We start from the raw sequence: 26,775 nt of genomic DNA, 5'->3' as shown, positions 1-26,775 counted from the left end.
GATAATTTTCTTACTGGCTGATCAATGAAAAAAAAAAAAGAAGACACACATTACCAGTGTAAAGAATGAGAGAGGTGACATCATTGTACATTCCACAAATCCTAATAGAATAATAAGGGAATATTATAAATATCTCATGCCAAAAATTTTGTGAAATGGACATATTCCTTAAAAGAGATGAACTACACAAAAAGAAAAAGATAATCTGAATAGGCTTAGGTCACTAAGAAACCACTCGCGTGTAATTTAAAACTTTTCCATGAGGAAAATTCCCAGTCCAATTGGCTTCACTGGTGAAGGTTACAAAACATTTAAAGGGAAGATAATACGATTTCACACTAACTCTTTTAGAAAATTGAAGAAGAGGGAATACATTAGCATTATCCTAATTCTAAAACCACAGTCATTACAAGAAAACTACAAAACCTTCATGTACACAGATGCAAAATTTCTACATAAAGCTTAGTTAATTAAATCCAACAATATATTGAAAGAATAATACATCAGGACAAGTGGGTAGTCCTAGCAATGCAAAGTTCCACTCAAAAATCAATCAATATAATTCACTATATTAAAAACTTAGTTTAAAAAGCCATATGGTCATCTCAACAGATGCAGAAAAAAAATTGAAAAATACAAAATCCATTTCTGAATAAAGAAAAAAATTCTGAGCAAGGTAGGAATAAAAAAACAATTAGGGACCTGTGGAAAATATTTGCAAATTTTATATCTGATAGAAGGCTTATATCCAAAATAAATAAAATACTCTTGAAATTCAATTATAAAGCAAAAGACTCAATTAAAAGATGGGTGTAATAACCAGAAAAACACTACACCAAAGACAACATATGGATAGTAAATATGAACTTGAAATTATGCTAGACATTCATTAGTCAACCAAGACATATAAATTAAAACACATGATAAGTTAATTTTATGTACCTATTAGAGTGACTATTCTACACACCTAATAGAATGACTATGCTAAAAATAAATGTACTGACCATATCAATTGAACTTTCATCTGTCAGTGTGAATATTAAATGATACAACCACTTTTGAAAAAGCTTGGCACTTTCTTTAAAAAGTAAAAAAATACATACCTATTCAATCATCCCACTCCAAAGTATTGCTCTATGAAGATAAAAATATATGTCCATACAATACTTTGTTAATGTTTATAGAAGTTTTAGTTGTAGTGGACAGAGAATGAAAAAAAAAATGTCCATCAACAAATGAATGGACACACATGGCATACGTGTAAAAGGACAACTGATCAACAATACAAAGTAATGAGCTATTGGTGCATTACAATATCCAGGAATCTCAAAATAATCGCACTGAGTGAAACAAACATGACAAAAACAGTACACACTATAGAATTTACATAAATAAATTTATATAAATTCATTTGTGTAGTTATATAAAGTTTATATAAAGTTATTTTTAAAGTGAACTAATCTCTCATAAAAGAAAGCAGGTATTGGTTGTCTTGGGAAGGCGTTGGGGGAAGGAGGACAGGGGGAGAAAATTTCAAAGGGTCTCAAAGAAGTATCTGAGGCAGATGGTTTTGTTCATTACCTTGATTGTGGTGATGGGTTCTCAGTTGTCTACATATGTCAAAACTTACCAAACTGTATACTTTATATATATGAAGTTAACTGAATGCCAACTATACCTCAATAATGCTGTCTTTTTTTTTTTTTTAAGATTTTATTTATTTATTTGACAGAGAGATCACAAGTAGGCAGGCAGAGAGAGAGGAAGGGAAGCAGGCTTCCTGCTGAGCAGAGAGCCCGATGCAGAGCTCAATCCCAGGACCCTGGGATCATGACCTGAGCTGAAGGCAGAGGCTTTAACCCACTGAGCCACCCAGTTGCCCCAATAATGCTGTCTTTAAAAGCTTAAATACATCTTGTTTCAGGAAGACATAAAATAAGTTTTTTCTATTTTATATGCTGACTTTATTATTATTTAAGCATGTAAAATCTCTTGTCCACTAGGATGGGCAGGCTGCGGGCCAGAGAGAAAGAGCAGGTTTCCGCAGAGCATCATGAAGCTGCCGTATCAGCTATTTTCTGCCCAGTCCTGCATTCCTCAGACATTAGAAAAATGGAAAGCACCAATTTTGTAAAAACCACTGATCTTTGGATTTTTAAAATTTTTTTTTTTTTGGTTTCAAGCAGTTCAACCAAAATCTTGACTGATTCAGAAGTGATATCTGAATAGTAATACTAAGACATTAAAACATTAAAAATGGAATTGTTTATTATTATAATTCCCATAAAAGTTAGGTGCCCTAAGAAATAAGAAGTACATATTTTAAATGTAGAATTTCTTCTAGATCAAAAGTAGCCATAAAAGACATATATACATACGTGTGTGTGTGTGACATATATATAAAAATTCACACATATATATGTGACATACACACATATATATATAGTTTCACAAACTATGAATCATGTGATATAAGCATATCCTGCTTACGAGTGGGCTTATGAGACTTCCATGAGAAGGCAGAAGAATCAGATATTCATAAATTGAACCTGGTGATTTGATTTACATAAGCTGTAAATAGCACTCATGTGTGAATACAAGCAGTGCTAAACCTATTCCATCAGTCGCTAACAAGAAGCCAGTCACCGTCAAAACCAGAAGTTCTGGTTGTGAAACAAATCAATGACAGTTATGCTGAAATTTGATTGGGATGACAATGATTTCCTCACCAAGTAAGCATCTTTCAACTATTAAACTATTAGAACTAAGTACAGTTGATCCTTGGACAATACAGGTTTGAATCTCATGGGTCTACTTTTATGCATTTTTTTCTTTTTTTTTTAAGATTTTTTAAAGATTTTATTTGTTTATTTGACAGAGAGAGACACAATGAAAGAGGGAACACAAGCAGGGGGAGGGGGAGAAGCAGACTTCTGGCAGAGCAGGGAGCCAGATGAGGGGCTTGATCCCAGGACCCTGGGTTCATGACCTGAGCTGAAGGCAACAGCTCAATGACTGAGCCACCAGGTGCCCCTTTTCATTCTTTTTCAATAAATATATTGGAAAATTTTTTGGAATTTTGAAAAAACTCTCAGATGAACTACATAGCCTAGAAATACCAAAAAATTTTGAGGGGCTTCTGGGTGACTCAGTCGATCATTTACCCAGAGTCCCAGAATCAAGCCCTGCACTGCGCTCCCTGCTCACCAGAGAGCCTGCTTCTCCCTCTGCCTCTCTCCCTGGCTTGTACTTTCTTGTTTCTTATTTGCTCTCGCAAAATAAATAAATAAATAAAATAAATCTTAAAAAAAAAAACACCTGAAAATATTTGAGAAAAATTAGGATTTTTTTTTTTTTTCCTTAGGTATGTCAAGAATATATAAGCTAGGGAGGCCTGGGTGGCTCAATTGGTTAAGCCTCTGCTTTTGGCTCAGGTTGTGATCCCAGGGTCCTGGGATCAAGTACCACTTCGGACTCCTTGCTCAACAGGGAACCTGCTTCTCTCTCTGCCTCTGCCTGCTTGTGTGCATGCTCTCTCTCTGACAAATAAATAAATAAAAATAATTAAATATATATATATATATATATAAGCTATATGTAGATATCAGTCTATTTTATTGTTTACTTACCATACAATATACATGGATCTATTATAAAAAGTTAAAATTGATCAAAACTTACGCACACACAGATGTTGCATGATGCCATTGGCAGTCCAGAAGAATGGAAACAAAGATAAACATGATGCAGTACTAAATTATAACCGCATAAAATCAATTGCAGGACATGCTGGACTGCCGTAGTAATTTTTTTTCTTTTTTTTTTTTAATTTTTAAAATTTATTTTCAGCGTAACAGTATTCATTGTTTTTGCACCACACCCAGTGCTCCATGCAAACTGTGCTCTCCAATACCCACCACCTGGTTCCCCCAACCTCCCACCCCCCACCCCTTCAAACCCCTCAGATTGTTTTTCAGAGTCCATAGTCTCTCGTGGTTCACCTCCCCTTCCAGTTTCCCTCAACTCCCTTCTCCTATCCATCTCCCCTTGTCCTCCATGCTATTTGTTATGCTCCACAAATAAGTGAAACCATATGATAATTGACTCTCTCTCTGCTTGACTTATTTCACTCAGCATCATCTCTTCCAGTCCCGTCCATGTTGCTACAAAAGTTGGGTATTCATCCTTTCTGATGGAGGCATAATACTCCATAGTGTATATGGATCACATCTTCCTTATCCATTCGTCCGTTGAAGGGCATCTTGGTTCGTCCCATAGTTTGGCGACCATGGCCATTGCTGCTATAAACATTGGGGTACAGATGGCACTTCTTTTCACAACATCTGTATCTTTGGGGTAAATACCCAGGAGTGCAATTGCAGGATCATAGGGAAGTTCTATTTTTAATTTCTTGAGGAATCTCCACGCTGTTCTCCAAAGTGGCTGTACCAACTTGCATTCGCACCAACAGTGGAAGAGGGTTCCCCTTTCTCCACATCCTCTCCAACACATGTTGTTTCCTGTTTTGTTAATTTTGGCCATTCTAACTGGTATAAGGTGATATCTCAATGTGGTTTTAATTTGAATCTCCCTGAGGGCTAATGATGATGAACATTTTTTCATGTGTCTGATAGCCATATGTATGTCTTGATTGGAGAAGTGTCTGTTCATATCTTCCCATTTTTTGATATGTTTGCTTGTTTCATGTGTGTTGAGTTTGAGGAGTTCTTTATAGATCCTGGATATCAACCTTTTGTCTATAGGTCATTTGCAAATATCTTCTCCCATTCCGTGGGTTGCCTCTTTGTTTTCTTGACTGTTTCCTTTGCTGTGAAGAAGCTTTTGATTTTGATGAAGTCCCAAAAGTTCATTTTTGCTTTTGTTTCCTTTGCCTTTGGAGACATATCTTGGAAGAAGTTGCTGTGGCTGATATCGAAGATGTTACTGCCTATATTCTCCTCTAGGATTCTGATGGATTCCTGTCTCACGTTGAGGTCTTTTATCCATTTTGAGTTTATTTTTGTGTTGCGGTAGTAATTTTGTAAACACCTTCTGTTGCTCATGCAGGGAACTCAAGCTTTGTGAGCAATTGTTTAAAATGCCCTGTGATGCTAATTGTCTCCAAGTGAGCAGTAAGTGGCCCTATCACAATAAAAGGTCTCCTTTCCCTGTTCTTGCTATTAGAGTGGTTTTGGGGAGCCAATGTCATACTTGGGTTTTCACCTGCATGTCCAGTTGGTGCTCCTGAGCCCTGCACCGTTCAAGAGTCAAGTGTACAGCGATGCTGAAGAGAATCAGAATTCATCATATTAACATTCGCATGTTACGAAATCTGAGCATATTTGAAATGTCCTTGTATTTTCTTTTTTAGTTCTAATTAAATAATTCAGTGATTGATTTTAAATTTGGTTTTAAATTAAGCCCTTTTTAAGTATATATATTGAAATAGTTGAGAGAACTTAAAGATCACATTATTTAGAAGATTACTATCCTTATAAGAACTCATTTTATGCTTGAAAAAATTTTAAGTCCTATAATCAGAGGTCTTAAGAAGGAAATTGAATATTTTATATTTACAAATATATTTTCAAAATATTTAAACATATTAAGTGGGACCTATCAAACATATTTCAGAAACTACTGAAATTTATTTTTTTAAAAGATTTATTTATTTATTTATTTGACAGACAGAGGTCACAAGTAGGCTGAGAGGCAGGCAGAGAGAGAGAGAGAGAGAGAGAGAGAGAGAGAGGAGGAAGCAGGTTCCCTGCTGAGCAGAGAGCATGAAGCGGGGCTCCATCCCAGGACCCTGGGATCATAACCCGAGCTGACGTCAGAGGCTTTAACCCACTAAGCCACGCAGGTACCTGAAATTTATTTTTTTTTAAAGATTTATTTATTTATTTTAGAAAGAATGGTGGGGAAGGAGGGGCAGAGGGAGAAGGGGAGAGAGTCTCAAGCAGACTGCACTGAGCTTGGAGCCCTACACCAAACTTGATCTCATGACCCTACAATCACAACCTGAGCTAAAAATAAGAGCCTGAGGCTCAACCAACTGAGCCACCCCTGTGCCCCCAAGATTTACTGAACTTCAAATAGAATAGTTACGTATGTTCAACTTGAGACTTTAAAGAAGAGTCTTGATAAATTACTTCAGATTTTAAAGTCAAAGGAAATCCTAGGATAATCTCTTTTACACTGAGTGTTCTTTTTTTAAAAAGATTATTTATTTATTTGAGAGAGAGAGTGAGAGCATAGCGGTGGTAGGGGCAGAGGGAAAGGGAGAAGCAGACTTCCCAGTGAGCAGGGAGCCTGAATCAGGGCTCAATTTCTGCCCTGGGATCATGATCAGAAGTGAACGCTTACCCAACTGAGTCATCCAGGCACCCCAGACACACTGTTCTTAAGGGCATAAAATTCTCACATTTAATGAGATTTTCCTGTTTTCATTATAAACTTTGTCCAACATTCCTATTGTCTCTTAAATTCTTACATTTTTTAGCCTACAAGTTATCCTGTCAGAGTATTTTCAAAGTATGTAATTCTCAAGGTTGCAGAGAACTATATATGTATATGTATGTGTTTCTTCTATTAGACTTTGAGTTTCATGAAAGTGGAGATTGCTTTTTATTCTTGTCTTTTATGCACTTGGCAGCAAGGCTGGCACAAAGTAGTTTCTTTCTTTCTTTTTATTTTTATTTATTTATTTATTTATTTATTTAAAAAAAATTTTTTTTTAAAGATTTTATTTATTTATTTGTCATAAAGAGAGAAGCGAGAGTGAGCACAGGCAGATAGAGTGGCAGGCAGAGGCAGAGGGAGAAGCAGGCTCCCTGCCAAGCAAGGAGCCTAATGTGGAACTCGATCCCAGGACGGTGGGATCATGACCTGAGCTGAAGGCAGCCGCTTAACCAACTGAGCCACCTATCGTCCCACAAAGTAGTTTCTTGATAGGTGCTCAGCAGGAGCTCAGAAATCACTGATGAACAAATTTGCTTATTTTTCTTAACTAGAGCTCCTCTCTAGACCTTGTATGCAATTAATCCCGGTATGAAGACCCTTGGCTCTTGTAAGCATACCTCTGGAGGCCTTTGGCAGCTTAGTATCTGACTCCCCCTCTGATGTTTAGAATATTTGCTAGTCTGCCAGTCTTGGTAAAGGTCTCTACAGTAAACAAAAAAGCCGGATATTTGTTCTCCATAATCTCTGGCAGCCACCCAGTGGGTTTATGGTGTAAATTAAGCCAGAATTTCACGTAGAGTTGGGGAAACATGCTCTGTTTGTAAAAGGTAACCTTAGGACAGAATCATTAATCAACCATTGTTTATCTTGTGCCTACCATATGCCAATTCCCCTAGGAGGTCATAGGTTCACAACAGTGAGAACACTGGAGAGATACCGTCCCTTCCCTTATGGAGCTTAACTTCTAGCTTTGAAATTAATTTCTAGTCTTAAAAATAAAATAAGTGCAAATTTTGGTATGTGTTCTGCAGAAAACCAATATAAGGATAGCTGACTTAAAAAAGAATGTCAGTCAGTAGCCATGGGGTAGCATTGGGATGCTTCATGTTTCCTTTAATGGGAAACATAAATGGCCAGGATAATATTTTAAACTAAAACTAAAAATGGAAAAAAGCTAGGTAAGCAGAGGAGATGGAAGACTGTTGGTGGCATAGGAAACATTGTTATCAAGGGACATGAGGTTGGGCGGAGTTTGTCATGTTCAAAGTAAAAGCAGATCATGTGACCAGAACAGGGGGCAGTGCGGTGGCGGTGGCGTGGGAGGGGGGGTGATTAACAGAGAATGAGATGATTTTAGAGAAATAGAAGGGAGGGATCTATGAAATCTTCTAGAAGGAATGTATTCCACTGATCAACTTCTGGTAAATTTTTTTGATCTTCCTCGATGTTTTCTTCTCTTCCCTTGATCTTTGGAACTCTAGAATAAGATGCCAAATCAGTCATTTACTCTTTAATATTCTTGCAAGGTGTTCTGCTCGTTAGCACTTTGTGATTGTATAGCAATTAAAATTTATTAATTTTGTTGTAGTTCAAAATAATTAAAAAAAATTTTTTTTTTAAGATTTAAAATCTTAACATCTTATTCATGAAAGAGAGAGAGTGAGAGAGAGAGCCGGAACAGGGGGAGGGGAAAAGGAGAGGGAGAAGTAGACTCCGCACTGAGCAGGGAGCCCAACACAGGGTTTGATTCCAGGACTCTGGGATCATGACCTGAGCGGAAGGCAGACACTTAACGAACCCACTGAGCCACCCGGAGCCCCTGATTTTTATTTTTACTGTTAATTCTCCTATCATCAGTGTCTCTGGTGCTTTTATTTTTTTATTTTTTATTTTTTTAAGGATTTTATTTATTTATTTGGCAGACAGAGATCACAAGCAGGCAGAGAGAGAGGAAAAAGCAGGCTCCCTGTTAAGCAGAGAGCCCAATGTGGAGCTCGATCCCAGGACCCTGGGATCATGACCTGAGCTGAAGGCAGAGGCTTTAATGAACTGAGCCACCCAGGTGCCCCTCTGGGGCTTTTAAATGCCTGCTTCTAACATAATCCCTGTAACGATGTTCCACCCATATGTATTTTTGCCTAGATATTCTTATATTTTCTCTTCGGTTTCACAACTTCCTTAAGGCATGTATTTTTTGTTTCCTTACGAACAGATAACCATCTTCCCCATTTACCTCTCAAGCAAAACTATAGCCTTCTATGTCATTATAGTGAAATATTTTTAAGAGTACTTTAGAATTTTTTTAAAGTTCAACTGTGTTTATTTTGTTTTTGTGGATGAATTTCCTCATTAATCTTTTCTTGTTTTGTTGCTCAAAGAAACATAGACTTGAGTGGACCGTGGAGCTTCTTCAGTCTTCCAACTTCATTTTACCAATAAGCTCCCTTTATTATTCATTATGCAGTGTTTAACAATCTCATATTTGAATTTCTTTTCATTCAACATGGCCTAATTTTTCACGATTCTTTACAATTGATATTATAAATGTCAATGTAGGCTCTCTTAGCAAAATTAGAAAATAGAATGTTTAAAACACATATGCACACACACACTGAGGATTACTCAACCCTAAACTCCCAGGTAAACAGATTTATCTGTTGCCCATCTTTTATACCAAATTTACATTCATATCCATAAAGTAATAAAAATGTTATTGCTGATATTAACCGTTTGATTGGAAGTAAGCAATGGGACAAATAAGTCAAAAGACAGGTAATTAAATTAGGTCCTATTGTGATACTCAGCCCTCCTTTGTAGAGCTGTCCAGGAGAGGAGTAAGGAGAGCAGTCAGGCTTCCCCAGTTCCCAGCTGGAGTCCTCCAGCCAATCTGCTGTCCTCTCAAGGCTGGGAGGAGGTCTGCACATGTCTTTCTCTCTCATTCTCCTTCATTTGCCAAGGCTGTCCTTTCTTGCTTAAGTAGTTGGCTGACCCAATAACGCTTTGCAGTTTAAACATGTTTAAATGTGTCCTTGGTCTCTGGTTGTCTAATCTGTTACTGAGAAGAAATGCCTTAGCAGAATTTCAGAGAAATGATGTTTTCAGGTATTGACAGAAAAATGCTGATCTGCACGTTGCTATGGCGTTTGTGTCTGTTTACAGTTACATTCCTTCAATGGCAGGTAAAGAACAGTCTAATTATCTGCAAAACTCAGCACTTCATCTTGGCAAGGTAGTTCATTAGACTTTGAAATATCTCCATAAATCAGTTGTTTTCTTAGTCTACTGCAGGCTCTAAATATATCTGCCTTAACCAATATTACTATTTACAAGAGCAGAATCCTGTTATTAAAAAGCTGCAGAGATTTTATGATGAAAACCATGAATTTTTTTTTAAGTGTCTTGGCAAAGAATAAGATTCCATTCGTGAGAAACTCTTCATAAGAAGAAAACGTTCCTATATTTTTAAGTGTTCTATCAGTAACAATACTGTCTATCCGATAAGAAAAGGTCATTACTGATCCTCTCTGCATCTGCCCTTCCTAAGGACAAGAATATAATGCCAGATGTTTTCATTTCCTCTTATCTCACACACTGCTGCTTTCACATGTGGAATTTCTATTAACTTGAAAGGTGGCACTGAACCCAGAATAAATAGGTATGTAAAGAGAAAATAAGGAACGTTACCACAGACGTGGGAAAATGTATTAAATATACACATGTACATTGCAACCCTATCTTTCACCTTCAATCTTGAGCATTAGGATACAGCAAGAGGAAAGTGCATATTGACTAATAAATTGTAAATTGATTGCTGCTATTTAAAAACAATACATCTAGGGGTGTCTGGGTGGGACAGTGGGTTAAGCCTCTGCCTTCAGCTCAGGTCATGATCTCAGGGTCCTGGGATCGAGCTCTCTCTCTGCCTGCCTCTCTGCCTACTTGTGATCTCTGTCTGTCAAATAAATAAATTAAATCTTAAAAAAAAAAAAACACATTACATCTATAAGTTAAAAAATAGATAAAACCACACTAGTGGCTCTAAAATGAAAAATAGAAACAGCCCTCTTCCCTTCTTCCCCACCCATCCCAGTTCTACCGGCACCATCCGCAAGGAGTAAGAAGGACCCATGATTTTTTTTGCTTTTAGTTATTTGGGTGGTTATCCTCCAGCTTGTTACCTTGTGGCTAGAGGAACTTCAATAGGGTCCTTCAGGTGCATAGGTCTCTGCCAAACCCCTGGGAGTGGTGCCATCGTGGATCTAAGTTATAAAGGGCCTCAAATTTATACATTAGGTAGGATACACCTTTAAGAAAAAGAAACACACAGAAAATTGCTAGTGCTCCTCCCTGGAAGGAGTCTTTGCAAATCAAGATTCCCAAAGCTTAAACTTTACTTGTTTTAGGGTCAGTTCACTCTGGGTTGCCGTTTATACATTTACCAACAACATTAGACAGTGTCTATTGATTGCCTACTCAGAAGCATATACCTATAAATAAACGTCTCTTTTTCCCACTTACCTTCTAGTGTTAGTCGTGCTGTCGTGTTATTACATCGATAATCAAGGTTTATGACAGTCTCCCAAATTATGTTTTTCATTCTTTGTAGATTCTTACCAAAGCCTAATAAATGGCAAATGCAATATTACTATATAAATTATATTTTCTATTGTATCAAATAATGTGGTTGAATGGCTAAAGAAGTATATGTAATCTTGTATCATTAAATTTTCCTACTTTAAGGGAAATCTTCCAAGCATCTTATACTTATGATATTCTTAATTTCTCTCTAGAATTTTTTTAAAAAGATTTTATTTATTTATTTGACAGAGAGATATCACAAGTAGGCAGAGAGGCAAGCAGGGAGAGAGGGGGAAGCAGACTCCCTGCTGAGCAGAGAGCCTGATTTGGGGCTCGATTCCAGGACCCTGAGATCATGACCTGGGCCAAAGGCAGAGACTTAACCCACTGAGCCACCCAAGCACCCCTCTCTAGAATTCCTTTTTAAAACTTTTCCTGGGTAAGAATTTACTGGCCCTATTTCTTGAATCTTTGCTTTCCCTTTCTTGTATTTCTTTTATACTTCCCTGGATTAACCCTTCAAGTAATTTTTTATGCCGTTTTGTAAGAGGTAAAGTTTATGAATGCCCTTCAAAATTGAAAGACTTCACAGACAATTGCTAGTTTCAGAAAGTGTTCTTTATGCAAAATTTTCAAAGACATGTTTAATTTAGTTGTCCTTTATGGATTTTAGCATAATAGCATGTCTTTAAGATAAGTTTCAAAGCAAATTATAGGAATGAAGGGAAGCATGGTAGGCATAGTGAGGTAATGTTTAATTCATCTTAAAGTAAATAAGACCATTCTGAAATGGAGTCACCCTTTGTAATTGCTAAAAGGCATGCATTTATATGGGTAAAAGCAAAGAGGAAAGAGTAGACATTACACTATTCAACCAAAAGAGTTACAATTTTCTAAAAATCTAAACATTTTCCCTAAAGGGTTTTTCTTCCTTTTTTGTATTCTTAGTATTCAGGTTAAGAACAGCCATGCCTTATGAACAACCAAAAACTACTCCAAATTCATATCTCAGAATGAATTCAGCCATAGAATAAACACTCCTTCAAAACAATTCAATACACTAAAAGTAAATCACCCTTTCTTATTGAGGTTTTTCTGAAATAAATTGTTTATATTCTGCAAGCTGAGGAAAATAAGCCATTCTACTACATTTTAATACTCTTCAAAATACTACATTTACAGTATCTAATAAGATTATATTTTCATTCTGGCAATTTCCTTAATATTTTCAACAATCATTACTGCTGGTGAAAGATGAGGATTCCATTCTATGTAACTTTTTATATATGTGTTAATGACTCCTTGTTCTATGGGCACCCAATCATTCTAACTCTTCCCCTCGTGGGAGAGAATAGGTTTGAGTAAACACAAGCTGACCTGCACAACATGATTGTTTTTTTGTGTACTTATTTTAAGTCCGAATTGCTGTCCTGTGGAGAAGGACGCTTTTGCAATCGTCACGAGTAGGTTGAAGCAGGATTTAAGAACTGCTTTGGCACCCCCTGAGCTTTATGTCCATTTCCTATCCCTGACTTTCCCAGTACCTCACACTTTACCACTGTGGCCATTGTATCCGTTGCTATTGTTTTTTAAGTCTATCCATCCATTTAGCTTTATATGACGTAGCCCTGTGCTACGTCATATAAAGCAACACTAAAATACTGGTAGAAATGCCCAAGTAGTTCATACTGAATTGGAATTAGAGAATACTGATGCTGAATTGTGTGATGTGGACTGACAATACAACAGGTATTTGGAGAAATAAATGGTCACTCTTGCTTGTAATTGTATATAATTTGGAGTTCTTTGGTTGCTAGTGAACAGGAACTGACTATAAAGGAAGAAAAAGAAAAGTTTTTTGGAAGGAGATCATGGTATCCTTACAAAATCTAGAGGAAGACTGAAGAGCTGCCCTGGGAAATGACATAATTCAAAGGTGGAGATGCCTGAGTTCCTTGTTTGTGTTGTTGCCCAGGAATAAGTATACTCCTTCTGTTTTTTTCCATGTTGTGTCACTTCACTCACATATCAAAATGTCAGGAGAGAAAATGTGACTGGATTTAAGTGAAGTAACAACTCCTTGACTGTGGGAGACAAGGGCACCTTGATTTACAACTCAAGAACTATATATGGACTCGTGCTTTTGCCTCTGATGGAGTGACACAACAACCAGCTGTTAGAAAGCAGCAGGCTGCAAATGACCTCTCTGTTCCTCATTGCACCTTTGTTCTTCATTTGGAATCACAAAACGACAATCCAAAGACTCCAAATCTAAACGTTTTTTCCACTATATTCACACCTGGAAACTGAATGATTCTTTTTACTATTCCAGATTAGTAATATCTTAAGCAACAGGTTTGGGATTGGAATTGTGGCCTAGATGTTTGATTTTGGATAAATTACTTCCTATAACCCCTCACTTTCCTGCATAGTGTGGGGATTGCAGCCCATTCATATAAGAACCTATCACAACAGATGCACAAGATACATGAAGGCATTTGTATTATTACTGAAGAAGCGAATGCATCTAGAATAGGCATAGCCAATGAAGCAGATAAAACTACTTTTCTGTTGGAGCACCTGGGTGGCTCAGTGGGTTAAGCCTCTGCCTTTGGCCTGGGTCATGATCTGAGGGTCCTGGGATCGAGCCCCGAATCAGGCTCTCTGCTCAGTGGGGAGCCTGCTTCCTCCTCTCTCTCTGTCTGCCCCTCTGCCTATTTGTGGTCTCTGTCAAATAAATAAATAAAATCTTAAAAAAAACACACAAAAAACTACTTTTCTATTAAATAAAATCTCTCAGACTTCGGTCCATACTTGCTAAAAATGATAATCCAATGCATCCCCTTCAAATTATTATTGAATGAGAGAAAGTATAATATTTTAAAGAGAAAGGAGAGAAAGGAAGACAGGAATTAGAGTTTTCTGAATTGGTTCCTGGGAAAAAAATTTCATATAACCTAGTCTTGTATTTTCAGATATGTTCACCCCCCTGTTTCTGTTTTGTTTTTTGTGTTTTAAGTTGATTGATGGTTTGGGGTCAAGTTTGTAACAGTAAAGCATGTCACCTGGTAATGGTAATTAGACTATTTGTGACTTCGATCAGTACTCTGTTAACTATATTTAATGTTATATTCTAAAGTATCTCATTGGCAATCTGTACATTGTTATGTTCCAGCACTTAGAGTCCTGAAATCTAACAAGAGGCAAAGAAAGTCACTTTGTGCTGCTGGTGGTAATTACTACCTATTTTTATGATGAGAAACTAGGTTTCCTAGTTTCTCCAAAATGAAGACAGGGAGACATACAGTGTCTAGGGAAGGCTCACTAGGTGTCTCTTGGTGCCATCATGCCTGGTGACAATTGTGGATGAAAAATTGCCCCGACCACAGCCTGACAAGCACAAGGAAATCAAGGGCCAGGGTAAGAGAATTCACAAATTGGCAGTGGAGAAAGGGGATAAATCATATCTACTATGGCCTTGGAATCAGATGCAGCATTGGGGGGACTTCCGTTTATTTCACTAACTTTCTTACGTTTGATCTTTACAATTCCAGCTCGCCACCATATTAAAGGGAATTCTGTAACTGATTGGACTTAATGGAAGGGAAAAAGAGACATGAGCAGCAGACACAGAGAATGGGCTCCTGGGTGCCTCTTCTAATTCTTTTATTCTCATTTTAGTTGTGGAGACTAGCTCCCATGAAGCCCTCAAACAGATGCAATCAGGTGCAGTTTGTGAGTACATTGCCTCGGGCTGACACTGAGCACCTCCTTCTTCCTGCTGGAGGGCTTCTATTATGCCTAGTCATTAGACATGACAGAATTCTCCCAGCATTCATGCTCCTGTAACTAAGAAGTTCAAAGGTGTTAATGCCCTGTGGCCTAGCCCTTGACCAATGGAGAAGGGAGATGACTGATAAATGCTTTCTCTTTTCTTTCCCTAGTGGATGATTGTGAGATGCATTTCATGAGGCTTTCAGATGTTCTTTGCAGGACTGAGGTTCCCATCATCCGAAAGTGGTTAGCCAAGTCAATGAGCATTCCTCTACTAGTTTTCTCTTCTTCCCCATTTTTACTCTCTCTGACTCTTGATTGCTATTGCCTGGGATCACATTCCCAAATAAATTGCTCTCAAATACAGTTTTTTCTCGGTTGCTACTTTTGGAAAAAGCTGGAGTGAGATAAGAATATAATATGTGTTCATTGAAACTCTATTAGAAATTAACTGTGATTCAAGGTATGCTTTATTTTTCTCACTTGTTTTTAAACAGATAAACTTACTTATTTCACAAATGAATTAAATAAATCTGGAATATTTTAAAGCAGATATCTGACATCTCATTTCATCTATAAACATATTAATATATATCTCTAATATATAAGGCTTGGGAAAACTGAACTAATAATCTCATTACCACATTCTTACAGTTAATAATGTTTTCTTAATATTATCTAATGCCTAATATATGTTTAGTTTTCCCTAATTGTCTCATAAGTGTCTTTTTACACTTAGTTTACTGGAGTCAGAATTATAACAATATTACACATTATATTCGGTCTCTCTTAATCTTTAGCAATTCCTTCTTTCCTTCCTTCCTTCCTTCTCTTTCTCTCTTTTTCTTTCTTTCCATTTACTTATCAAAGAAATCAGATCATTTGCCCTGAAGAATTTTACACATTCTAGGTTTGAATGATTGTTTCTTCAAAGTTCACTTTAAATACAAATCCTTTTTTAAAAATGTAAGCATCGTTCCTAGAAAGTTCGCTCTGCAAAATGTGTGTTACTGATTACTCTGGGAATGGTTTCCATCTCTGCTTCCTTGGTGCTGAATTTCTGATTTCCGACTTAGGAGTGCTTTGCATTCTCTAATGAGCAGAGGCAAAGGAAAGCTGATTTCCTGCTCACTTGGAGGAAAAAGTGACTTCTTGTATCTGTGCTGAAGATGTACTTCTGCACTGAGTTGTATTTAGTTATTTATATCACACCTCATTGCATAATTATTTGAGGTGTCATACAAACATAAATACAAATCAAGAAATTTAAAATATCATATAAAGAATTAAATGCAAAAGGAACGCTAAGGTAGGAAAAATAAGTATAAAACTCAAGGTGTCACTAAACAGAATGATGGGCACCAAGATGCTTCATGTAAAACACTATTGGTCATTCTCTATGATCATAATGTATCAATGGTACCCTTGTTTTTTCACTACTGTATGCCAGGTCTTATAATCATGTCCTGCCCATAGAAGGAGTCAAAAACTGGCTGTTGACCAACTACTTAACTATTTATGCCCAATCACATAGTCTCTATATGTGACTGGCTGAGGATATAATATGAACATAAATTTTATTACATATGCATTCTTGGTTTAGTCTTTCTGGGAATATGAAGACATCGAGAGTAGACAGCATGTAAGAATACGTTCAGTGGGTTTCATAGGTTTAGGTTCAAGTGAAGGACAGGGGAGAAAGCTATTTCTAAATCCTGGAAATAACAATTACTGTTTTCCTTCCATTAAAGAAAAAATTAGATTTATACATATTGATATATATTATATTTATAATAACACTGCAAGAATAAAGAGCCACTTCAAAATGAAATGGTGACTTGACATTTTACTTTAGTAACTGGGAAAAACACATTCTGTGATAAACAAAGAACAACAGTCTTCCGATTATGGTCATAGAAGTAATTTGCAGCTGAAGGTCATAGGAGACATGGGAATACTTAAGTCTGGAACTGTATATTTGCCTGAATGAAGCCTCAACTTTAAATAGAAAGTAAATAATTTAAAGCTCATTTAAAGGCATTATAAAACAAGAGATAGGCCATTTTCTAAAATTAAAAAAAAAAAAAAACTGAAACACCACGGAAATTTTCTTTAAAAATATTCAGACAAAAAAATTTAGACAAAATAGAATTTTAATTTTTAGAGCAAAATGAATCTACACTTTTGTTTATTAGAACCATTGAAGTTTCAGGAAGTTTAAATAAAATTAACATATCAACAAATGAGTCCTTTAAAATGTAAATTACTACATAAATATAAAATAAAATAATCAGCTCTTACTCTTAGCATTGTCAGGCACTGGAGGCAAGGAAAAAAGAAGCAAACAAATAAACCAACCATAGCATTTGGTTTTTGCCTGAGAGCTGCTGACAGGAACCCCGTGTCATGATAGTGTAATCAACTTTTCTGAAAGTCTCTTGTCCCTTTGTTCCATTACTTAGATCAAGGTATTGTGGTGGCCAGTGGTTTTTATACTCAAGTCCATACAAATATTTAACCAACTGAATGTTAAATCAAGCTCAAATATTTTTTTTCCTCAGAGCATACATACATGACAGATTGCAAAAATGGAGAAAATGAAACTGTCTAAAATATAATGAAATGACTTCTGTAGTACACCAAGCCTTCCTGCCTAAGAATTAACCAAAGTCAAACCCCAGTATTTAGTAGGTTTGATTTATGAAGGAGCATTTCAAGTAGGAGGACAGTAACTCTGAGTTTTTATGTTATAATAAAAACTATTATTATTATTAATAATTAAACCTAATATAATTGAATTGAATAATAAACCTAAGTAATAATTGAACCTAAACCTCTGAAACCCACTGAACGTATTCTTACATGCTGTCTACTCTCGATGTCTTCATATTCCCAGAAAGACTAAACCAAGAATGCATATGTAATAAAATTTATGTTCATATTATATCCTCAGCCAGTCACATATAGAGACTATGTGATTGGGCATAAATAGTTAAGTAGTTGGTCAACAGCCAGTTTTTGACTCCTTCTATGGGCAGGACATGGTTATAAGTCCTGGCATACAGTAGTGAATAATTATTAATATTATTATTAATAATTATTATTATGTTATAATAATGGACATATATTTAAGGCAAAACAAGTTTAGTTGATTCAGTTCACTTCTTTATTCATTAATTCAACAAATTTATCTTGCTCACTACTATATCCAAATACTGTGCTTAGTTCTAGGATCACAGAGGAAAGTGAAGTATATTCCTTTCCCTCAAGATTTGACAGATTAGTAGAGGAAATAGAAATAAATCTGGGATTACAATTTACTCTGATATAAACTGAGTTAGAAAGAGGTATGTAAAGTCAGGTTTATGTGAGCAAATAGGAGTTTAAAAGTTGGCCTGAGGGTATGCCTGGGGAGGTGGGGGTAAGAACAAAGAACCCTTCTTGTGGATAGTGGTACCCTAACTTATTTTTAATGGATAAAGGAAAAGTGAGAAAAGTATTTTAAGAAAAGGAAAACTGCATTATATATTGAAGGAAATCTAATTAATTCCATTTGGCTGGGGTGAAAGGTGATTATTCGGGATGATTGGAGTGGAGGATATAGTGGAAAGTGGGAAACAGCATGAGAATCGTGAGGCAAGTTTAAACTCTATTTTGAGAGGCATTGATGGATTTTTTAAAATTTTTATTATGATGGAATTATTTTTTAAAGATTTTATTTATTTGAGAGAAAAAGACAGAGGGAGCACAAGCAGGCGGAGAGGCAGAGGGAGAGAGAGAAGCAGACTCCTTGCTGAGCTGGGGGTCTGAGATGGGGCTCAATGCCAGGACCTAGAGATCACTGACCTGCTCTGAAGGCAGATACCCAACATGTGAACTATCGCCCTTGACACGCAAGGACAACAAGAAGCCCCAGTTCAGATGTATCTTCTCTCTCTTTATTTCCGCAAGTCTACACACTTATATATGTTTACATGACCAATCAGCGAGCAGGGTACAGGAGGGAGCGAATCAGGCTGTACACTTAAAGGAACAACTTTGCTAACAACCAATGCTGTTTACTTCCTCTTTTGGGCATTCCTCTTAGTCTCACGTGGCAATCCTATCCTGGCAACTAGCCAGGCGCCATCTTTTAATGGCAGAGGCCGCCCTGGTCAGGGGCCTGCCTCCGACAGTGAACCACCCAGGTGCCCTGAGAAGAACTGATGGATTTTTTGAGTGAAGATGTGACATGATCAGATTTTAAAACTAAAGAGATGACTCTGGAGCAGTATGGAGATTCTAAGTGAGTGACTGGGCAACTGGTTGGATGCTAGTGCAGTAAACAAGCTCTGAACATAAGGCACAGCATGATGAGGGAGGCTCATCATAAACAGTGTAGGGAGAGAACTTGATGGGACCGGTAGCTGATGCTGTGTAGGAGTGAAGGAAAAGAAGTCAAGGGTGGTGCTCAGACTTGAACAACTGGGTGAATGGTGGTGACTTTCACTGAGATAAGAAAACATCTAAGGAGTGGAGGATTGGAGAGAAAATACAGAACTGAATTTTGAACTGAGTTTGAGATGTGCTATCCACTTATAGAGTTTAGTAAGGAGTTGGAACAGGAAACATCAACAATTGAGAAGAGGACAGGGAAAGAAAAGTCCATGAGAGAAAGTGAAGAGGACTGAGAAACACGGAGAACTCAGAGAGCAGAGTGTCACATAGGCTGCTGCAGGAAAGATTCAAGAGTAAAAATCCATAAAATCATCACAAGCAGAGAGAGGTCAAGTAAGAAAACAAGATGTATCCATTGGCCTTCGTTGTCTCAGCATGGGCAATTTCAGTAGAAGCCACATTCTACTAGATGAAAGAGGGAATCATGGTGAGAAAGTGAAGATGGGATGTCAGTCCCCTGTAAAGAAGTCAGGCTGTGAAGTGTAGTAGAGATCTTAAATATTAGCAGGGTGGACCTAGGAGAGGTAAGAAAAAGAATTTTGATTTTTGATTTTTATATTTTCAAAGCATGAAAATATCGGGGGGAGAGAACCTACAAAATTTGAAGATAAAGCCGCTGAAGAGAAAATGATTGATAGCCAGTCCCTAAGGAGGACAAAAGACCAGGCTTAAAGAAGGAATGACATGAAGGGAGAGGACAAACTGAAGAAATTTGAGCTTAACTGGGTAATTCTCTTAGTCAAGTGCATGGCTATGTTTGCCCTGTCTGCTATGGTCAGATAGACATGATGTTGGAGTTTGATGTCAAGAAAGAAGAAACAGGAGCAGCTGGCACCACAATAAGAAAACATAGTGGATGTTAAAATATCTTAAAATATCTTGTAACAACTTCTGTCTAATACTTCCAAAGAGCTATTAATAATCTTACCCATTAAAAAAAAAAAACACTGTCATTCTTACTTAATGAAAATATATTCTCTGCTACAGCTGAGAACATCTCTGCTACAGCTTATCAACATCTGTCCACGCCTTATGGAAGAGTTTGTTTTCCAAATGAAACTAGAATAACAAGCCTGACATTTAATATACTTAATATGCAGTCTGTCTCATGATGCATCAATGAATTTATTTTCAATAGGAAATCTTTGGGTTGTAAAAGGAAATTACAAGTATAAATATATTTTAAATGTAGTTCCACAAATAAGTGCCACATATTTATTAACAGGGTTACTAGTTCATCTGAAGCCTTATGATAGCGTCCTTTATTGGAGGTATGATTTTACTTTAATAATAAAAGGTATTTTGTAGATTTGATTATATGTTTGAATTTTTACTTTAATAATAAAAGGTACTTTGTAGATTTGATTATATGTTTGAATTTTCCATTGAATTATTTATATAAAAGTCATCTGCTATCACGATTTCCTAATCATGTGAATGCATTTAATGGCATTGAACTGTACATTTAAAAATGGTTAAAATGATCAATTTATGTTATGTATATTTTACCACAATAAAAACGTCATTTGCTATATAATTTAATATTATGTAGGTTGGACAATTTCTTTATTGTAAAAATATAATATGGATAGTGAATTAGAAACTTCGATGTTGCAATGAAAGGGCAGTTGAGTGTTAAACAGTAGGCAAGCACATCAGAGAAAGGTCAGATAAGAATGAATGTCCCTACCCACCTCTATTACCCTCTGTTGGTGTGCTTTAGGAAAATATATTTTTAAAATTCTGCCCACAAGGCCCCATAGCTAATGAGAACTATGACTTAAGAAGAATGTAATTTTTCATAAATTAATCAAGGAAAATATGAAAGGAAACACAGGCATTCACCAAAAAGCTGATCCCTCTCCTTGGAAGCTTCCTCTCCTTGTTATCTTGGAAGGTAACATGGTTGGCAAGAGTACACATTTGACACATTTAGGATTTAGAAACCGAATATTTGAGCTATGGGGTTTGTTTTAGTCCATTTAGGTTGCCATAACAGACCCAAAGAAATTTGGGTAAGGACAGACTCATCAGCAATTACTCTCCATTCCTCTAATCCCCCACTTACCATAGGCAATCCTTGATTTACTTTCAATTTTTATAGCTCTATCATGGGTATTTCTTACAAATGAGATCATATAACACATGGCCTGATTGGCTTCTTTCACTTAGCATAATGTTTTCAAGTTTCATCTACATTATAGCATGTATCAGTACTTCGTTTCTTTCTTTTTTTTTTTAAAGATTTTATTTATTTGACAGAGAGAAATCACAAGTAGATGGAGAGGCAGGCAGAGAGAGAGAGAGGGAAGCAGGCTCTCTGCTCAGCAGAGAGCCCGATGCGGGACTCGATCCCAGGACCCTGAGATCATGACCTGAGCTGAAGGCAGCAGCCTAACCCACTGAGCCACCCAGGCGCCCAGTACTTCGTTTCTTTTTGTTGCCAAATAATATCCCATTTGTGGATATATCACATTTTATTTATCCATTAATCTGATAATGGACATTTGGGTTGTTTCTACTCTTTGGGTATTGCGAATAATGCTGCTGTGAGTATTAATGTCCATGTTTTTGCATGGATATATGTTTTCGTTGGGGGAGGCATTTTTCCTAGAAGTGGAATTGCTGATAATTTTATGTTTAACCTTTTGTGGAATGCCAGATTGTTTTCCAAAGTGGCTGCACCATTTTATTTATTTATCTTAAAAAATATTTTATCTATTTATTTCGCAGACAGAGATCACAAGTAGGCAGAGAGGCAGGCAGAGAGAGGAGGAAGCAGGCTCCCTGCTGAGCAGAGAGCACGATGCAGGGCTTGATCCCAGGACTCTTGGGATCATGACCTGAGCTGAAGGCCAAGGTTTTAACCCACTGAGCCACCCAGGCGCCCCAGTGGCTGCACCATTTTAAATTCCTACCAAATTCCTTCCTCTGCATTTTTGCTGACACTTGTTACTGTCTTTTTATTTTAGTCATTATCATCATTCATCTCCACATGATTTTGATTCATATACATTTGATGGCTAATGATTTTGAGCATCTTTTAATATGTTTATGGGGCATTTGCCTATTTTCTTTGGAGAAATGCTATCATTTGTTGAGTTTTAAATTGGATTATTTATGTTATTGAATTGTAATAGTTGTTCATAAATAGAAAGACTAGTTCTTTGTCCGTATATGATTTGCAAATATCCCCCCCCCCCCATTCTGTGGGTTGTTTTTTCATCTTTTTGTTGTTATTCTTTAAGGCAAAAAATAATTTAATTTTGATGAATTCCATTTGATGTGTCAGTTTTCTCTTTTGTCATTTGTGCTGTGGTGTCATACCTAAGAAGACTTTGACTAACCCAAAGCCATGAAGATTGACTCCTCTATTTTCTCCTAAGAGTTTTATACTTTTAACACATAAATGTAGGCTACAATCCATTTTGAATTGTTTTGTGTGTGTATGGTGAGGGAAACATCAACTTCATTCTTTTGTGTGTGGATATCCTGCTATCCTAGTATCATTTGTGAAAAGGCTATTCTTTCAAAACATTGCTCTTCTTTTACAAAATTATTTTGGCTCTTCTGGGTCTCTTAAATTTCTACATGAATTTTAGGATTAGCTTATCAATTTTTGCAGAAAAGCCAGATGATGTTTTGAAGAAGAATTGGATTGAACCTATATGCCAGTGTGAGTACCCCCTGCCATCATAACAATATTAAGTCTTCCCAACTATGAGCACAGGATGTCATTCCATTTATTTATATTTTGTAGTTTTCAGTATATACAAGTCCTACATTCCTCTTACTAAATTTATTCTTAAGGATTTTATTCTTTTTGATGCTATTGTAAAATGGAATTGCTTTCTTAATTCCATTTTCAGGTAGAACATTGCTAATGCATAGAAATACAGTTGAGTTTTGTATGCTGACATTGTACTTAAGTAAATATAGAAAATTTATTTCATTCTCTTTTATGTGGCTTTTTATACAGTTGTGTGTTTTTATGACCACCTTCATAATCATGATTCTTAGAAATCTGAATGATCTGAATGATGATTTAGCAGGTTACCTAGCTGCCTTTCATATAAATCTTGCACCTACTAATGCCTTATATCAGACACTGGCATGTTGGTTTAGGAAAGGGGCTCCCCAAAACTGACAGCTCTTCAGAAATACCTTCAGATACCGTTATCTCTCTTTTCATTCTAGACTGACTGAATCAGAATCTTTGGGAATGGAGACTGGATTCTGTGCTTTAAAAATACACTAAGTTAATTTGATGCAGTCTATCTGTGAGTTTTTATTGAGGAAACACTATGTTAAGTACAATTCTGTGAGGCAAATATATTCTTGCTTTAATAACTCACCTTGGTGCATCTATTAGAAAAGCAGTTTATTGATTCATCCAAACATTTCTCACTGTTTGCAATGAAAAAACAAAAACAAAAACAAAAAAAAACAAACAAAATAGTGAGCCAAATTAAATCCCCTGGTTTCAGGTAGCCGATATTTGAGTGTGTGGGGGGCGGGGAGTCAGACAATGAACAAGTAAATGGCAAGAAGGAATGTAAAGCAGGCTAAGGGTTTAAAGGATGACAGGGGCAGTTACAGACTGCGGTCAGGGACGGCCTTTCTGTAAGGGGATATTTAAGCAGAAACCTAAAGGAAGAAAGAAAATGAGTCATGAAAATGCTGAGAAAAAATGTCCAGTGCAGAAAGATTAGAGAGTGCAAAGATCTATGGAGGAAGAGGACGCTTAAAGCTTTCAAGAACAAGAAGGTCAGTGGATTTGAGGAGGGTGAGCCACTGAGAAAATGATAGCAAATGAGATAGAGAGGTGAGGACATTCCACATGACGCTGTGTGCGATGAGATCCATGCAAGGTGTGTACAGAAGGGTAACGTGATGTGATTTAGAGTGTTAGGTGGAGAACAGATAAAAGAACAGCGGGTAGAGGACTGTGTGAGTGGTCTAGTGTAGATCTCAGTATGTGGTCTAAGGAACCCCAGAGGAATATCAAGAACCTTTCAGGGGTCCCTGAAGTCAAAATTATTTTAATGGAAAATAAGATATTGTTTGTCTTTTTCACTGTATTGACTTCTGTACTGATGGTGCAAAGGCAGTAAGAAGGAACATACTGGCCCCTTTGCATGAATCAAAACAGTGGCACCAGACTCTACAAGTAGCCACTGCATGCCCCACAACCACAAACTCACATTAAAAAAAAAAAAAAAAAAAGTAAAGGGGTACCCAGGTGGCTCAGTCATTAAGCATCTGCCTTCAGCTCAGGTCATGATACCAGGGTCCTGAGATGGAGCCCTGCATCAGGCCTCCTGCTCAATGGAGAGCCTGCTTCTCCCTCTCCCTCTCTGGCTTGCCCTCCTTGTGCTCTCTCTCTCTCACTGTCTCTCTCTCTGTCAAATAAATAAATAAATAAATATTAATATAAAACAAATAAATAGGCTCCTTCACTTAAGTATATCCTTGATGAAGTAGTAGACATTACTCTTATTAAATATCAAACCTAGAGTACATTTTTAAAAAATTTTATTTATTTATTTGAGAGAGAGAGAGAGAAATAGGGAGAGAGAGAGAGCATGAGTGGGGAGGAAAGGGAGAAACAAGCTCTCTACTGAGCAGGGAGCCCAACATGGGGTTTGATCCTAGGACCCTGGAATCATGACCTTAGCTGAAGGCAGATCCTTAACCAACTGAGCCACCTAGGCACCCCTCTAGAGAACACTTTTGTTAATAATTCTGTATTATGAAATGGGAAGTGCACATAAAGCTCTTTTGCTGTTTATGAAAGTATGATGGTTGTCTAGAAGAAAAACATTTGTGCAAGTTGCTAGTTAAACTTGCCACCTTTTTTTTACTGAACAGAACATCATTCAAAGAACACTGATAGGCAAACTATATTCAGACTTGGCAAATATTTTCTTGAAAATGAACAAAGTAAGTTTGCTACTTCAGAGAAAACAGCTAAAATATTCGCTGGCAATGGTTAGCTTTGATTTTGAAGGAAGCACTAAATTTTGGAAAATGGCTGTCTATCAGCAAGAACTTGATGGTTCCCAATAATTCAAACATTTTAATGAGATTGTGGTGATAAGTAAAACTATGCCACTCTTTTTAACTGATTTTTTTGGAAATATAGTTATTGTTATAAATGTTATTTATTTATCATTGTTATTTTTCAAAGAGTAGTAAATTATAGCATAGGCTTTCAGTAGGACAAATACTGCATGATTCCACTTACATGAAGTATCTGAAATAATCAATGTGAAGAACAGAATGGTATTCCTGGAGTCTAGGAGCAGGGGGAAATGGGTAGTTGCTACTCAACTGCTATAAAGTTCCATGTGTGACAGGTGATTAAGTTCTATAAATCTACTCTATAACTTTGTGCCTATAGTTAACCATATTATACTGTACACTTAAAATTTTTTTAAAAGGGTAGATCTTGTGTTAAGTATACTTACCATAGTAAAAAAAGAAAAAGGAAAAGGAAAAAACAAAAGACCAGAGTCAAAGTCACTTGTGACTTTCGGAAATTAATTTAATCTCTTTGGGATTCAATTTCTTAATCTGCACATGAAGAAAATATCAACAAATCTTATAGGCTTGTTGTGAATATTAAATAAGAGGTGGTAAAATATTTAAAGAACACAGTATAATTATAAGCATATAAATGGTACATTATAATAGTGTCTTTATTTAAATATTCCTTCTTTTCAAGATTCTTTAAGTTTTTCTCCAGCATTATGTCAAACATTGGAAACAAAGTGTCTGCACTATGATGATTTAGATATGAGTTTTCTATGTTACAATATATTACAATATGGTTCCTTAAACTTTATAGAGATTATTTATCTGATATTTACTAGGGACAAATGAAAAGGACAAAGTAATATCTAATATGTGTAACTGAATTCATTTAACACAATTCTAAATCTCAAAATATAGGAGGATAAAATTTAAAACCTTTACTAATCAAATATTAAATCCCTGAGGCAGATACAGGAAATCATCCATCCATTCATTCACTCATTCATCCATTCATGCATTCATTTCTTTATAATAAATTCACCAAGACCATACTTTGAGTTAGGTACAGCTAGGTACTCGTAATTCAAAGATAAGCAATACAAATTGCCTCCAAACAATTTATGATTGCTGAGTGAGAATCACAAATTCAAATGAGCCAATGGAGTGTTTTGGAAGCATGTAGTAAAGTGTAGAGTAGAAAGACGGAGTACCAAGGATAGTAAGTTATTCTGCCTGTGGGAGATGAATGGCAGTCAGAGGAGGTTATCTAGGAGGTGATGGGCTCAATCTGAAAACGTATGTATTTTTGCCTGGTAGATTTTGGCAGTGGGGGTTGAGGAGAGCATTCTAGGGAGAGAAGATAATTTAAGCAAAGTCACAAAGGTATGAAATAGCAAGACATATTTTAGGGTATGCTGTTAAGTTGCACATGATGGGAAGAGGATTTAAAGATAGGTGGTAAGATAAAAGCTATGGTTGGGGGCTTGG

At 36.5% G+C, this 26,775-nt stretch overlaps 1 long non-coding RNA gene across 5 annotated transcripts in view; it reads right to left on the bottom strand.

Moving 5' to 3' along the window:
• Positions 1 to 3,966: 3,966 nt before the first annotated feature.
• The window catches only part of LOC131838875 (uncharacterized), a 92,201-nt gene continuing 69,392 nt past the window's right edge, over positions 3,967 to 26,775 (bottom strand). For 3 of the 5 annotated variants that reach the window (XR_009356730.1, XR_009356726.1, XR_009356727.1), the window contains 2 exons: positions 10,981 to 11,082; positions 3,967 to 5,284 (listed from right to left, as the gene is read on the bottom strand). This is a non-coding gene — a long non-coding RNA (uncharacterized LOC131838875). Of the gene's footprint in view, positions 5,285 to 7,466; positions 7,940 to 10,980; positions 11,083 to 26,775 lie in introns of those variants that run through there. The other 2 variants (XR_009356729.1, XR_009356728.1) reach the window with 2 other exon arrangements.

This window comes from Mustela lutreola, chromosome 8 (genome assembly GCF_030435805.1).
Source record: "Mustela lutreola isolate mMusLut2 chromosome 8, mMusLut2.pri, whole genome shotgun sequence".
Classification (NCBI taxonomy): domain Eukaryota; kingdom Metazoa; phylum Chordata; class Mammalia; order Carnivora; family Mustelidae; genus Mustela; species Mustela lutreola.
This window is presented reverse-complemented; position numbering and strand designations above follow the sequence as displayed.